The sequence below is a fragment of the Procambarus clarkii genome, chromosome 15 (genome assembly GCF_040958095.1).
Source record: "Procambarus clarkii isolate CNS0578487 chromosome 15, FALCON_Pclarkii_2.0, whole genome shotgun sequence".
Taxonomy (NCBI): Eukaryota; Metazoa; Arthropoda; class Malacostraca; order Decapoda; family Cambaridae; genus Procambarus; species Procambarus clarkii.
Genome location: NC_091164.1, coordinates 42,969,216 through 42,986,249, shown reverse-complemented (window position 1 = coordinate 42,986,249; position 17,034 = coordinate 42,969,216).

Below are 17,034 nucleotides of genomic sequence, written 5' to 3'. Positions count from 1 at the left end.
TAAGGATCGGTATAGACGCAATCTGGGGTGAATCGACACTTCCCTGTGTCGTGGCACCGATGATGGCTGGTCACAGACGGCATTTCTGGTACCGGTCCGGTAGTCCTTCAGGGAGACGGGAACCTGGAATACAGGGGTCTGATAATTTAGAGTGACAGCGATAGTTAAGTCAGTACTCACAGCATACGCCTCTACTAGGCCCACACCTAGTCCCAACAGGGCTGCTCGTACAACGAAGATGGTGTCTGCTCTGCAACCCGTTCTCGCAAATTTAATAAGTCAATATTGACTTATTAAATATGTGCATAGGTGACATACTTAACATAATAGTTTCCCTTGAAAAGCTTCATAGAAAACACCGACCTTACCTATCCTACTTAGCATGTTAAGATGAGCATCTTATTGCTTCGTAATTACAATTATTACCTAACCTATACCTATAATAGGTTAAGTAACAATTGTAATTACGAAGCTATAAGATGCTTATTTTAACATACTAAGTAGGTTAGGTAAGGTCGGTGTTTTCTATGAAGCTTTTCAAGGGAAACTATTGTTTAGTATGTCACCTATGCATGCAACTAATAAGTCAATATTGACTTATTAAATTTGCGAGAACGGGTTGTAGCTCTGCCACCGTCAGGTCGACCAACGTTCCGCATAACGCTGAAACCGGGCTTGGCAATCACGCGGGGGGGTGTCAACCTGTCGGAAACAGTCACTCATAACATCACTTCTCCCACTCTCTGTATCCATCATCACTTTCCAGGTCCCTTCTTTGACTGCAACACTCGCAGTGCAAATCTCCAATCCCTAGGATCTCTTCGCGATGTTCATGGGAGCCATCATCTGTCGGGTCGTCCACTGGTCCTTTCTGAGAACACACATAAGAATAAAACAAAATACCGCCAAGAAACATTTGGCTAACTTAGGGATAAGTTTCATGAGCCTGTAATGTCCATAGCCGGCTATATCCATTAGCCTGGTTTGGACCGAAGAGGGCACTATAACTTTCGCACATACCTCACATACCTCTGACGTCTGGGGAATCTCTGGCCGGTTCAGTATACATTGTACTTTGCCATACCGCAAGTACTCAGGTGCCTTCACTCCAGACTCTGGGGTATCCGTGGGTGCTTGTACACGAGGCCTCTCTTCTTGCTCAGTCGCTTCTGCCATCATAACCTCATGCTTCTTGTCGGGAAACGATTCAGGAGACTCTGCTAGAATGTTGTCGATCTGTGGGTGAGAGGGAGAATTTAACATGTCATCTAATTCCGGGTCTGTCTGTACCTGGACATTACCACTGCCTGCTGTTACCTAAGAACTTGCTGTTTCGGCTGACTCGTCCGCGACCTTGGGATGATTGTTGCACCAATCTGTCACCAAGTCATTGGCTTGTATCACGTCAATCCCAGCTATAGGTAGGGTATCAACTACTGCCAACACACATGTGCCGCTGAAGTAAGGCGAGTCTAGATGTACCGGCACTAAGGGGGCAACGTACCGCGTCCTAGGAAACCCAACCAGGACAACCTTTTGTCTCCCATCCACACTCACTCCCTCGGGTAACGAGCTTCTCACGATCAAGGACTGGGCTGCTCCACTATCTCTGAGCACTACAACTGATCTACCAGTATGATCACTCGATACATACCCGCCTAAAGTGTGAGGGGAAAACAATCTTGGTTCTTCCTGCTAGTCATCAGGGACGGGGTTCCCTCTGGAGGTGTCACACAGCTCATCAACATCACCTCCCTACGTGGGCCGCTACCTCTCCTGCCTCGGCACATAGCAGCTACATGCCCATTCTGCCCACAATTCCAACACACCATATTCCTCCTCGGACTCCGGTGTTTCACACTGTTAGGACTGGTCCTTCGAGGGCTACTTGGGGGCGTCTTCTTAGCGCTTTGTGGGACGGATCTCTCCTCTTCCTGACAAGGTTTGCCAAACAGATGTGGGTAATTCCTCGGGACATACCTAGTGGAAGACCTATGTGTCAGGATGTATTCCTCAGCCATGGTGGCTGCCGCACTCAAGGTCTCCACCTGCTGCTCTTCTAAGTACGTCCTCAGGTCTCCAGACAGACAGTCTTTGAAGTCCTCTAACAGTATGAGCTGCTCGAGGTCTTCTTTGGTTTCCACCCTCCGAGAGGCACACCATTCTTGGAAAAGCCGCTCCTTGATGGTCGCGAATTCGGTGAAAGTGTGCTCTGAGGTCTTTTTCAGGTTTCTGAACTTCTGCCTGTAAGCCTCAGGTACCAATTGGTACGCCATTAGCACGACCTTCTTCACCTTGTCATAGTCGCCGGAGTCATCAAGGGACAACGTGGAGTAAGCGATTTGGGCCTTCCCAGTCAAGACGGACTGTATCATGATGGCCCAATTCTCCTTTGGCCATTCCAAAGAGGCTGCGAAGAACTTCGAAACTTCCTTCTCGTTGAACTTCGGGACCATTTTGATGTTCCTTACCGGATCGAAACTACTCGTTTCCATTGTTTGCCTTCCACCACTTAATCGCAATACTTCTAGCTCATGTTGTCTTTCTTTTTCTTTTTCTTCTTTCGCTCGCTCTTCTCTTTCTCTTTCTAATTCTAAACGCCTCATCTCCAATTCTTTATCTTTCATCTCCATTTCTTTATCTTTTAATTCTCGTTCTAATTCTAATTTCTTCCATTCTATCTCACAATATATTTCCAAGGCACGCATTTTGACTGTAAGTAAACTTATATTCAGCTCACCTGCATCACTGTCAATGTCATTGGCCTTATCTTCCTTTCAGCGGAAGCTACTTCCTCACTTTCTTTTGTATTTTTCTGCCTCGCTCTCTTCGGCCTTCAAATGCCGGTGAACCTTGGACAAGATCTCCACACGGGAATCACTGGCACGTATCTTGATCTCCAGGTAGGCACTTACTAGTACAAGTTCCTGTTTTCCCAGATATTTTAATCTGGCAAGACAGTCCTCCCTGTTCAGAAAGGCTTGAACATCGTCCAGATCGTCGATGGTCGCTTTTTCTGCCATTGTCACTTAGATGGAACACTAGCACTTAACACACCGCTTCACTTTAGCACTTACCGCACCAAGCACTTTACTTAGTCAATATTGCACTTTATCGCACCTAACACCGCACTTGTCAATATTGCACGTAATTACACCGGGCACCGCACTACGCGATATTGCACTTAATCACAGCGAGCACCGCACTCTACAATATTGCACTGAATCACTCCGAGCACTGTACAGGACATATTACGTCCTAATAGTCACAAACAGGGGGAATTATTTACAAGGGATTGCGCTACTTTACCACCCCTGTCAAACATACTTGACAAGGGATCGGATCCCACTGGGGATGCCAATTATGTTACGGCCCTATTGGCTCGCAACTGGGTTCTTCTCTGATGTTATTAGAGTTTGGGTATCCGGCCCCAAGTTAGTAGTGGCTTTCAAGGGGTGTGTTCTGCAACGCAAGTAAATTAAAGGGGAAGGGATACAAATGCAGATGGCGTTGATACAAATGCACTAATTTAAGTATATTATTTCACCACTAGCATAAATAAAAAGCAATCAGTCACACGGGGTTATAAATACACTCTAATGTACAGAATTGTCTTCCTGTGAAGACATAGGATGCTCCACGGTGCTCACGATGAGTAGCCCTGGTTCTCTTCTTTGGCCCACAAAGAATCTTCTGATTCTCTCGGCGAATCTACCCTGGCCACAGGCCAGCCAAATCACAGTCCCACTGGGGGCACGGTCGTGGACGCCTTCAACCACAATCCAGCCTGTAGCTGGCAGGTTCCGATCAGCTCCGCTGTGTAGGCCACTCCATGACCGATACTAGGGTTGCAAGCCCTAGGCAGGAGCCTCGTGTGATCCCGCAAATCACTCTCCTCTCTATAGCACCACAGTGGCTAGTCTCTTCCATCAGCCAACCCCCGGGTACGACGAATCCTGGTACTGCAACGTCACAGGCAGGCTAAACACACTCAACACTGTTCGTCCGGGGGGTGACTCACAACTTCTGCAGCAAACACGTGGAAAGACTTTGGCTGCAGTCCCAGGTCGACTCTGTAATCAGACACGTCATTAGTACTTGGGACACTCTAGGGCACCTCACTTGCAGGCTTAGACACAAACGTCCACCTATCCACTCCATAGATGGCATTGCTGTCCAAGCGCTACCTCACCAGAGGTCAGCAGCCGCTATGTTATGAGCTGGTAAACACGGGAATCCAGCCCCTGTGGCCAGTATATCCCGTCCTCACTAGATGGCGTCGTCCATTTGGAGGGGGTTTCGGGAGCTGACTCACAGATGGCGTTGTCGTCACGACCCGTGCTACGACGGACATATATATATATATATATATATATATATATATATATATATATATATATATATATATATATATATATATATATATATATATATATGTGTACATATATATGTGTATATATATATATGTCGTACCTAGTAGCCAGAACACACTTTTTGGCCTACTATTCATGGCCCGATTTGCCTAATAAGCCAAGTTTTCCTGAATTAATATATTTTCTCTAATTTTTTTCTTATGAAATGATAAATGTACCCTTTTCATTATGTATGAGGTCAATTTTTCTTTATTGGAGTTAAAATTAACGTAGATATATGACCGAACCTAACCAACCCTACCTAACCTAACCTAACCTATCTTTATAGGTTAGGTTAGGTTAGGTAGCCGAAAAAGTTAGGTTAGGTTAGGTTAGGTTGGTTAGGTAGTCGAAAAACAATTAATTCATGAAAACTTGGCTTATTAGGCAAATCGGGCCTTGCATAGTAGGCTGAGAAGTGCGTTCTGGCTACTAGGTACGACATATATATATATATATATATATATATATAAATATATATATGTCGTACCTAGTAGCCAGAACGCACTGATCAGCCTACAATGCAAGGCCCGATTTGCCTAATAAGCCAAGTTTTCATGAATTAATATGTTTTCTCTAGTTTTTTTCATACGAAATGATAAAGCTACCCATTTCATTATGTATGAGGTCAATTTTTTTTAATGGAGTTAAAATTAACGTAGATATATGACCGAACCTAACCAACCCTACCTAACCTAACCTAACTTATCTTCATAGGTTAGGTTCGGTTAGGTAGCAGAAAAAGTTAGGTTAGGTTAGGTTTGGTAGTCGAAAAAACATTAATTCATGAAAACTTGGCTTATTAGGCAAATCGGGCCTTGAATAGTAGGCTGATAAGTACGTTCTGGCTATTAGGCACGACATATATATATATATATATACATATATATATATAAATATATATATATATATATATATATATATATATATATATATATATATATATATATATATATATATAACTGAAAACTCACACCCCAGAAGTGACTCGAACCCATACTCCCACAACTGGTATGTACAGGGACGCCTTAATCCGCTTGACCATCACGACCGGACATAAGGAAGTGATAGCCGAGGCTATATGAACCACTTCCCCGCCGGCACTCGGATGGTAATCTTGGGCATAGCATTTTATCAAATCACCTCATTCTTTGGGGCACACGTGAGGAACACAAATGCAAACAAGCCTGAATGGTCCCCAGGACTATATACAACTGAAAACTCACACCCCAGAAGTGACTCGAACCCATACTCCCACAACTGGTATGTACAGGGACGCCTTAATCCGCTTGACCATCACGACCGGACATAAGGAAGTGATAGCCGAGGCTATATGAACCACTTCCCCGCCGGCACTCGGATGGTAATCTTGGGCATAGCATTTTATCAAATCACCTCATTCTTTGGGGCACACGTGAGGAACACAAATGCAAACAAGCCTGAATGGTCCCCAGGACTATATACAACTGAAAACTCACACCCCAGAAGTGACTCGAACCCATACTCCCACAACTGGTATGTACAGGGACGCCTTAATCCGCTTGACCATCACGACCGGACATAAGGAAGTGATAGCCGAGGCTATATGAACCACTTCCCCGCCGGCACTCGGATGGTAATCTTGGGCATAGCATTTTATCAAATCACCTCATTCTTTGGGGCACACGTGAGGAACACAAATGCAAACAAGCCTGAATGGTCCCCAGGACTATATAAAGAATGAGGTGATTTGATAAAATGCTATGCCCAAGATTACCATCCGAGTGCCGGCGGGGAAGTGGTTCATATAGCCTCGGCTATCACTTCCTTATGTCCGGTCGTGATGGTCAAGCGGATTAAGGCGTCCCTGTACATACCAGTTGTGGGAGTATGGGTTCGAGTCACTTCTGGGGTGTGAGTTTTCAGTTGTATATAGTCCTGGGGACCATTCAGGCTTGTTTGCATTTGTGTTCCTCACGTGTGCCACAAAGAATGAGGTGATTTGATAAAATGCTATGCCCATGATTACCATCCGAGTGCCGGCGGGGAAGTGGTTCATATAGCCTCGGCTATCACTTCCTTATGTCCGGTCGTGATGGTCAAGCGGATTAAGGCGTCCCTGTACATACCAGTTGTGGGAGTATGGGTTCGAGTCACTTCTGGGGTGTGAGTTTTCAGTTGTATATAGTCCTGGGGACCATTCAGGCTTGTTTGCATATATATATATATATATATATATATATATATTTATATATATATACATATATATATATATATATATATATATATATATATATATATATATATATATATATATATATATATATATATATATATATATATATATATATGTCGTACCTAGTAGCCAGAACGCACTTCTCAGCCTACTATGCAAGTCCCGATTTGCCTAATAAGCCTAGTTTTCATAAATTCATGTTTTTTCGACTACCTAACCTACCTAACCTAACCTAACCTATAAAGATAGATTAGGTTAGGTTAGGTAGGGTTGGTTAGGTTCAGTCATATATCTACGTTAATTTTAACTCAAATAAAAAAAAATTGATCTCATACATAATGAAATGGGTAGCTTTATCATTCCATATGAAAAAAATTAGAGAAAATATATTAATTCAGGAAAACTTGGCTTATTAGCCAAATCGGGCCTTGCATAGTAGGCTGAGAAGTGCGTTCTGGCTACCAGGTACGACATATATACATATATATATATATATATATATATATATATATATATATATATATATATATATATATATATATATATATATATATATATATATATATATATATATATATATATATATATATATATATATATATATATATATATATATATATATATATATATTAGTATATTTTGGTAGCAGTCTTTCCTGTAGACATATATTATTAAATATGACCGAAAAAGTAAGATTAATAATTCTAACACGAATTTTCTCAATCTTTCGTACATTACACTTCACTGTTGGAGGTAAATAAAAAATCACTTCTCCAAAATTCATTTTTATTTTTTAGTCTGACGCGACACGGGCGCGTTTCGTAAAACTTATTACATTTTCAAAGACTTCACAAATACACAACTGATTAGAACTTGCGTTTCCCTGATTTTATATCTACATTTGAGTGAGGTGGGAAGGGTGATGTGGCATTACATTTGAGTGAGGTGGGAAGGGTGATGTGGCATTAACACAAGACAGAACACTAGGGGATATTAATAGGGTATTAAAAGTATTAACACAAGACAGAACAGAAACAATGGGTATTGAATAGAAGTGTTTGTAGAAAGCCTATTGGTCCATATTTCTTGATGCTTCTATATTGGAGCGGAGTCTTGAGGTGGGTAGAATATAGTTGTGCAATAATTGGCTGTTGATTGCTGGTGTTGACTCACCAGTCAACAAGTCAACACCAGCAATCAACAGCCAATTATTGCACAACTATATTCTACCCACCTCAAGACTCCGCTCCAATATAGAAGCATCAAGAAATATGGACCAATAGGCTTTCTACAAACACTTCTATTCAATACCCATTGTTTCTGTTCTGTCTTGTGTTAATACTTTTAATACCCTATTAATATCCCCTAGTGTTCTGTCTTGTGTTAATGCCACATCACCCTTCCCACCTCACTCAAATGTAATGCCACATCACCCTTCCCACCTCACTCAAATGTAGATATAAAATCAGGGAAACGCAAGTTCTAATCAGTTGTGTATTTGTGAAGTCTTTGAAAATGTAATAAGTTTTACGAAACGCGCCCGTGTCGCGTCAGACTAAAAAATAAAAATGAATTTTGGAGAAGTGATTTTTGATTTACCTCCAACAGTGAAGCGTAATGTACGAAAGATTGAGAAAATTCGTGTTAGAATTATTAGTCTTACTTTCTCGGTCATATTTAATAATATATATATATATATATATATATATATATATATATATATATATATATATATATATATATATATATATATATATATATATATATATATATATATATATATATATATATATATATATATGTCGTACCTAGTAGCCAGAACGCACTTCTCAGCCTACTATGCAAGGCCCGATTTGCCTAATAAGCCAAGTTTTCCTGAATTAATATATTTTCTCTAATTTTTTTTTATGAAATAATAAAGCTACCCATTTTATTACGTATGTCGTCAATTTTTTTTATTGGAGTTAAAATTACCGTAGATATATGACCAAACCTAACCAACCCTACCTAACCTAACCTAACCTATCTTTATAGGTTAGGTTAGGTTAGGTAGCCGAAAAAGTTAGGTTAGGTTAGGTTAGGTAGGTTAGGTAGTCGAAACCCAGCAAACAATTTTAGGTTGCCACAACATATCTGGATAGTATTTGAAAGTATTGGAAACGTTTGTTTTATCGTATCAGATACGATATTGTGTGTGGACTTAAATAGGTTTCCAAAACTTATAACCAAGACATATGTATCTAACACTAATTTGAGATGTTGTGGCAACTTTACACTCCTAACATGAGTCATTCATAATCCATTCATATACCAATATGAATCTCTTATGAAAGGTTTGAGCCAATAATCTGAACCCTTTGCACATCTTTGTGTTTAAAGTTAAATTTCTTGAAATTAAATTATATTTTATATTATATTATTTTTATTATATTTTATATTATATTATTTTCAATTTAAATATTAAAACCAATTTAAGGGTAAAAAAAATCTAATAATTTATATTTCTTTTATTATTTACTAACAATTATAATTATTTACTAACGGAGAGAGGGGAGGCTGTACGGCGGAGAGTGGCGGCTGTGGCGGACAGTGGCGGATAGTGGCGGCGGGCGGACAGTGGCGGCGGGCGGACAGTGGCGGCGGCGGGCGGACAGTGGCGGCAGTGGCGGATAGTGGCGGCTGTGGCGGATAGTGGCGGCGGGCGGACCGTGGCGGCTTTCCCGGCTTTGGCGGCGGTGGTGGACAGTGGCGGCGGGCGGACAGTGGCGGCGGCGGGCGGACAGTGGCGGCGGCGGGCGGACAGTGGCGGCGGCGGGCGGACAGTGGCGGCGGCGGGCGGACAGTGGTGGCGGCGGGCGGACAGTGGAGGCGGCGGGCTGACAGTGGTGGCGGCGGGCGGACAGTGGTGGCGGCGGGCGGACAGTGGTGGCGGCGGGCGGACAGTGGTGGTGGCGGGCGGACAGTGGTGGCGGTGGCAGACAGTGGTGGCGGTGGCAGACAGTGGTGGCGGTGGCGGACAGTGGTGGCGGTGGCGGATAGTGGCAGCGGGCGGACAGTGGCGGCGGGCGGACAGTGGCGGCGGTGGCGGATAGTGGCGGCGGGCGGACAGTGGCGTCGGGCGGACAGTTACGGCGGTGGCGGATAGTGGCGGCGGGCGGACAGTGGCGGCGGGCGGACAGTGGCGGCGGTGGCGGATAGTGGCGGCGGGCGGACAGGGCGGCGGCGGGCGGACAGTGGCGGCGGGCGGACAGTGGCGGCGGGAGGACAGTGGCGGCGGTGGCGGCCAGCTGGGACACACCCTTCACCACTGAAGGTCTGAGCACAACTAACCATATGTCTCTCTCACCCACCAGCCCAGTGTTGCCAGCTCGTGCTCTCAAAATGTTTCCTTCAAAGATTGTATATCATCTTTGAACAACAAGTTTGATTATCAAGGAAATAATGCATATATTATTGTCACATTAATACTGTGCAATATCTTATTACATTCCTGCTAAATAATTATAATTTGAAACAGGACAAAAAATCCAACATATATATAAAAACCAACATTAGAGATCACGAGGCCTAGGCCTCGCCTGTGACCACACATCCTGCCTCCCTGGCCTGCTACCCTCTCACACCTCACACTCTTAACTCTCTCATAATCACTCTCACTCTCTTACTCTGTCACTCTTACTCTCTGTCACTCTTACTCTCTGTCACTCTTACTCTCTGTCACTCTTACTCTCTGTCACTCTTACTCTCTGTCACTCTTACTCTGTCACTCTTACTCTCTGTCACTCTTACTCTCTGTCACTCTTACTCTGTCACTCTTACTCTCTGTCACTCTTACTCTGTCACTCTTACTCTCTGTCACTCTTACTCTCTGTCACTCTTACTCTCTATCACTCTTACTCTGTCATTCTTACTCTGTCACTCTTACTCACTCTCAGTCACCCTTACCCATTCATACTCACTCTCTCACTCTTACTCTCTTACTCTCTCTATCGGGCCTTGAATAGTAGGCTGAGAAGTGAGTTCTGGCTACTAGGTACGACATATATATATATATATATATATATATATATATATATATATATATATATATATATATATATATATATATATATATATATATAAATATATATATATATATATATATAAATATATATATATATATATATATATATATATATATATATATATATATATATATATATATATATATATATATATATATATATATATATATATATATATATGTCGTACCTAGAAGCCAGAATGCACTTCTCGGCCTACTATGCAAGGCCCGATTTGCCTAATAAGCCAAGTTTTCCTGAATTAATTTATTTTCTCAATTTTGTTTCTTATGAAATGATAAAGCTACCCATTTCATTGTGTATGAGGTAAAAAAAAAATATTGGAGTTAAAATTAACGTAGATATATGACCGAACCTAACCAACCCTACCTAACCTAACCTAACCTATCTTTATAGGTTAGGTTAGGTTAGGTAGCTGAAAAGGTTAGGTTAGGTTAGGTTAGGTAGGTTAGGTAGTCGAAAAACAATTAATTCATGAAAACTTGGCTTATTAGGCAAATTGGGCCTTGCATAGTAGGCTGAGAAGTGCGTTCTGGCTACTAGGTACGACAAATATATATATATATATATATATATATATATATATATATATATATATATATATATATATATATATATATATGTGTGTGTGTGTGTGTGTGTGTGTGTGTGTACTTACCTATTTGTGCTTGCGGGGGTTGAGCTTTGGCTCTTTGGTCCCGCCTCTCAACTGTCAATTAACTGGTGTACAGTTTCCTGAGCCTACTGGGCTTTATCATATCTACATTTGAAACTGTGTATGGAGTCAGCCTCCACCACATCAGTGCCTAATGCATTCCATCCATTAACTACTCTGACACTGAAAAAGTTCCTTCTAACGTCTCTGTGGCTCGTGTGGGTACTCAGTTTCCACCTGTGTCCCCTTGTTCACGTCCCACCAGTGTTGAATAGTTTATCCTTGTTTACCCAGTCGATTCCTCTGAGAATTTTGTAGGTTGTGATCATGTCTCCTCCTACTCTTCTGTCTTCCAGTGTCGTAAGGTGCATTTCCCGCAGCCTTTCCTCGTAACTCATGCCTCTTAGTTCTGGGACTAGTATAGTGGCATACCTTTGTACTTTTCCAGCTTCTTCTTGTGCTTGACAAGATACGGGCTCCATGCTGGGGCCGCATACTCCAGGATTGGTCTTACACATGTGGTGTACAAGATTCTGAATGATTCCTTACACAGGTACCTGAACGTGTGTGTGTGTGTGTGTGTGTGTGTGTGTGTATACTCACCTAATTTTCTTTCGGGGGTTGAGCTTTCGCTCTTTCGTTACATAACATAGCGCGTGTGTTTGTGTACTCACCTAGTTGTATTCATCTAATTGTGTTTGTGGGGGTTGAGCTCTGGCTCTTTTTTCCCGTCTCTCAACCGTCAATCAACAGGTGTACAGATTCCTGAGCCTATTGGGCTCTATCATATCTACACTTGAAACTATGTATGGAGTCAGCCTCCACCACATCACTTCCTAATGCACTCCATTTGTCAACCACTCTGACACTAAAAAAGTTCTTTCTAATATCTCTGTGGCTCATTTGGGCACTCAGTTTCCAACTGTGTCCCTTAGTGTGTGTGCCACTTGTGTTAAATAGCCTGTCTTTATCTACCCTATCAATTCCCTTGAGAATCTTGAATGTGGTGATCATGTCCCCCCTAACTCTTCTGTCTTCTGGCGAAGTGAGGTTTAATTCCCATAGTCTCTAATCGTAGCTCATACCTCTCAGCTCGGATACTAGTCTGGTGGCAAACCTTTGAACCTTTTCCAGTTTAGTCTTATCCTTAACTTGATATGGACTCCATGCTGGTGCTGCATACTCCAGGATTGGCCTGACATATGTGGTATTCAAAGTTCTGAATGATTCTTTACACAAGTTTCTGAATGCCGTTCGTATGTTGGCCAGCCTGGCATATGCCGCTAATGTTATCCTCTTGATATGGGCTGCAGGAGACAGGTCTGGCGTGATATCAACTCCCAAGTCTTTTTCTTTCTCTGACTCCTGAAGAATTTCCTCTCCCAGATGATACCTTGTATTTGGCCTCCTGCTCCCTACACCTATCTTCATTACATTACATTTTTTGGGTTAAACTCTAATAACAATTTGTTCGACCACTCCTTCAGTTTGTCTAGGTCTTCTTGAAGCCTCAAACAGTCCTCTTCTGTCTTAACCCTTCTCATAATTTTGGCATCATCCGCAATCATTGAGAAAAATGAATCTATACCCTCCGGAAGATCATTTACATATATCAGAAACAAGATAGAAACGAGTACTAAGCCCTGTGGGACTCCACTGGTGACTTCACGCAAATCGGAGGTCTCACTCCTCGCCGTAACTCTCTGCTTCCTACTGCTTAGGTACTCCCTTATCCACTGGAGCACCTAATCAGCTGCTTCTGCCTGTCTCTCCAGCTTATGTATCAGCCTCTTATGCGGTACTGTGTCAAAGGCTTTCCCACAATCCAAGACCTCATCTCTCGTAATTTCGAACTCTTGCAAGGCCGCCTGGTTTACTTCCCTTTCTCCTAGCACAGTGACCTTACCTTGTTCTATTGTGAAGACCTCTTGGAACCTCTTGTTGAGTTCATCACACACCTCTTTGTCATTCTCTGTATACCTGTCCTCGCCTGTTCTAAGTTTCACTACCTGTTCTTTCACTGTTGTTTTCCTTCTGATGTGACTGTGGAGTAGCTTTGGTTCGGTCGTGGCTTTGTTTGCTATATCATTTTCATAACTTTTCTCTATTTCTCGTCTCACCCTGACATACTCATTCCTGGTTCTCTGGTATCTTTCTCTGCTTTCTGGTGTTCTGTTATTCCGAAAGTTCCTCCCCGCTTTTTTGTTCAGTTTCTTTACTTCCAAACATGCCCTATTATGCCATGGATTCTTCTTTTGCTTTTCGGATTTTTCTTTTTGGGCCGGGATGTATCTGCTTACTGCCTCCTGACACTTTTGGGTAACATAGTCCATCATATCTTGTACAGATTTAGCTCTGAGGTCTGTGTCCCTTAGGAAGCTTCTCATCTCCTCATAATTTCCCGTTCGGTATGCCAGCCTTTTGTTTCCTAGTTCTTTTTCGGGGGGGGGGGGGGGGGGATAATTCCTAGCTCTACCAGGTACTCAAAGTTCAATACACAGTGATCACTCATTCCTAAGGGTGCTTCTATCTTGACTTCCCATATATCCCACTCATTTAGGGTAAATATCAGATCAAGCATTGCTGGTTCATCTTCTCTCATTCTTGTTGGATCCTTGATGTGCTGGCTTAGAAAGTTTGTTGTTGCCACGTCCAGCAGCTTAGCTCTCCATGTTTCTGGTCCTCCATGCGGGTCTCCGTTCTCCCAATCTATCTTCCCGTGGTTGAAGTCTCTCATGATTAGTAGTCCAGATCCATTCCTGCTAGCAACAGAAGCTGCTCTCTCTATTATGTTAATGGTGGTCATATTGTTTCTATCATATTCCTGTCTGGGTCTTTTGTCATTTGATGCTGGATTATATATGACTACGACTATAATTTTTTACCCTCCAGTTGTTATTGCTCATATTATGTAGCCACTGAAACCTTCACATCCCTGAACAACCAACTCCTCAAAATTCCAGCCATTTCTTACCAGCAGGGCTGTATCACCACCACCACCTCTTCCTTCTCTCTCTTTCCTCATAACATAATAGTCCTGTGGGAACATTGCATTTGTTATTGTTTTCGTCAGCTTTGTTTCTGTGAGAGCTATTATGTCTGGGTTTTCCTCTTGTACCGATTCTCCAAGTTCATTTCCATTCAATTCCATCTATGTTAGTGTACATTGCCTTGAGGCTCACTTTCTTCTGTCCCTTCTCAAATGTCCTCCTTGGTGAGTGTTCTGCTGGTGGAGGAAGCTGTGCCATGGGTGTGAAGATTTGTGAGGTGGATACCAGGGTTGCAGAGGATACTGGCATGAGGGGTGGGGGGTCAAGTGAAGGGGGAGGGACAGGGAGGGTATGGGGTGCAAGGGGCGGGAGGACAGGAAGGAAAGGGGGGGTTTTCTATGCAGAGGAGGGTGGTGGGGTTGTCCTCCCCGCTGGTGTTACTGGGTAGCTGGTTGTGGGTTCCCCCCTCGCCTCTGGGGGTGATGTGTTGGGAGCTGAGGTTTCCTGGTTTTCCTCTCTCGCCCTGCGCTTCTTCCTTGCTTCTGCTGCCATAGCCCTCTCCTCCCTCATCATGTCCCTCTGGAGGAATACTTTTTTGAATTCTCCCACATGTTGCAGGTGGCTTTTCTTTGTTAGAATCGTGTCCTTTGTGTTCTCGTTTGCAAACACTATCTTTAACACACGGTCTCGGTCTTTTTTTGTACCAGCCTAACCTGAAAACCTTCTCAATGCTATGTTCAGCCCCTTCCATGTCTAGTGCCTTCAGAATTTCATTCACTGCCGCTTTGTCCTTATCATTCCACTCTTTCCTATTAGAGCCTTCCTGCTCTTTAATACCCAGAGCAACCACTGACCTTTTCCTTTCTAGCAGCTGGCTAGTGGAGCATGCCGCTTCCTGTGAGGTGGCTGCTTTCATGGCTACCTCCATCACGGCAGACACTGTGTGTGTGTGTGTGTGTGTGTGTACTCACCTAGTTGTACTCACCTAGTTGTGTTTGCGGGGGTTGAGCTCTGGCTCTTTGGTCCCGCCTCTCAACCGTCAATCAACAAGTGTACAGATTCCTGAGCCTATCGGGCTCTGTCATATCTACACTTGAAACTGTGTATGGAGTCAGCCTCCACCACATCACCCCCTAATGCATTCCATTTGTCAACCACTCTGACACTAAAAAAGTTTTGTCCTTGTGTGTGTGTGTGTGTGTGTGTGTGTGTGTGTGTGTGTGTGTGTGTGTGTGTGTGTGTGTGTGTGTGTGTGTGTGTGTGTGTGTGTTTACTAGTTGTGTGTTTACTAGTTGTGTTTTGCGGGGGTTGAGCTTTGCTCTTTGGGCCCGCCTCTCAACTGTCAATCAACTGTTTACTAACTATTTTTTTTTTTTTTTTTTTTTTCCCACACCACACACACACACACCCCAGGAAGCAGCCCGTGACAGCTGACAAACTCCCAGGTACCTATTTACTGCTAGGTAACAGGGGCACTTAGGGTGAAAGAAACTTTGCCCATTTGTTTCTGCCTCGTGCGGGAATCGAACCCGCGCCACAGAATTACGAATCCTGCGCGCTATCCACCAGGCTACGAGGCCCCCCATGTGTGTGTGGGTGTGTGTGTGTGTGTGTGTGTGTGTGTGTGTGTGTGTGTGTGTGTGTAAATCACGAAAATTAACTCATAATGAAAAATATGCCAGTGTTAGACCACGAAGGAAGAATTGAAACAGGAATTTCCTTGTGTACTTTCGTATATTAATTCATCTTTAGAAAGAATGATTTACAAATCGGGGGGAGGGGGGAAGAGGGACCGAACCCGGACCCTACTTGTGGATTGTGGGTCTTGGTACCACCTCACCCCCCAAGTTCACCACCAAGTCAATAAGTTTGTACGTATATAGACAGGAGAGAGAGGTGAAGTGAAGTGAGGTACAATGACAAATATATGAATGGGATTAGGTGCATATAAAATAAGAGTTGTGTCATATGGACCCATACAATTACACCTGCCTCAATAGGCCCATACATGGATAATAATGGCATATGATAGTAGATATGTATATGAATTAGTGAAACAAATGTATATTATTTATCTTATTCAAATCGCCCTGATCAATCAAAAATGGATCTAAATTATATAAACCTCGGCTAATGTTAAAATTACACAAATTTGTAATCTGTATTAAAGCAGATTCAATTATGTTCCTATTGAAAGTACTTTTACAGTACGTTATTGAAGAAGCATTTTCCCAATATTTTTGGAGAGAATTTTCTGACAAATGAGCAAACTAAGCATTAGACAATTGGCGATGTCTTACAGGGTATTTATGTGGCGAAATTCTACATTTCAAATCTTTAGATGTTTGCTCAACATAGAATCTATTACAGTCTTTACAAGGTATTTCATAAATTACACAATTATCACTACAAATGCTGTTTCTAAGTAATAGTTTACAACTGTATTTTTGTATTAATTTACCAACACTATTAAACTGTTAGTTAGAAACAGCCCTCATTTCATTAATTCATTATTTCATTTATGCAAGCAGATAAATATTTATCTGTTTGCTTTTGTGCTGGTTTGGGGTCTTGAAGTGGGTAGAATTTAATTATTTGATGACCATCACTTTGATGGTAATCTTGGGCATAGCTATTTCATCAAATCACCTCATTTTTATGGGACCACTTGAACAACACA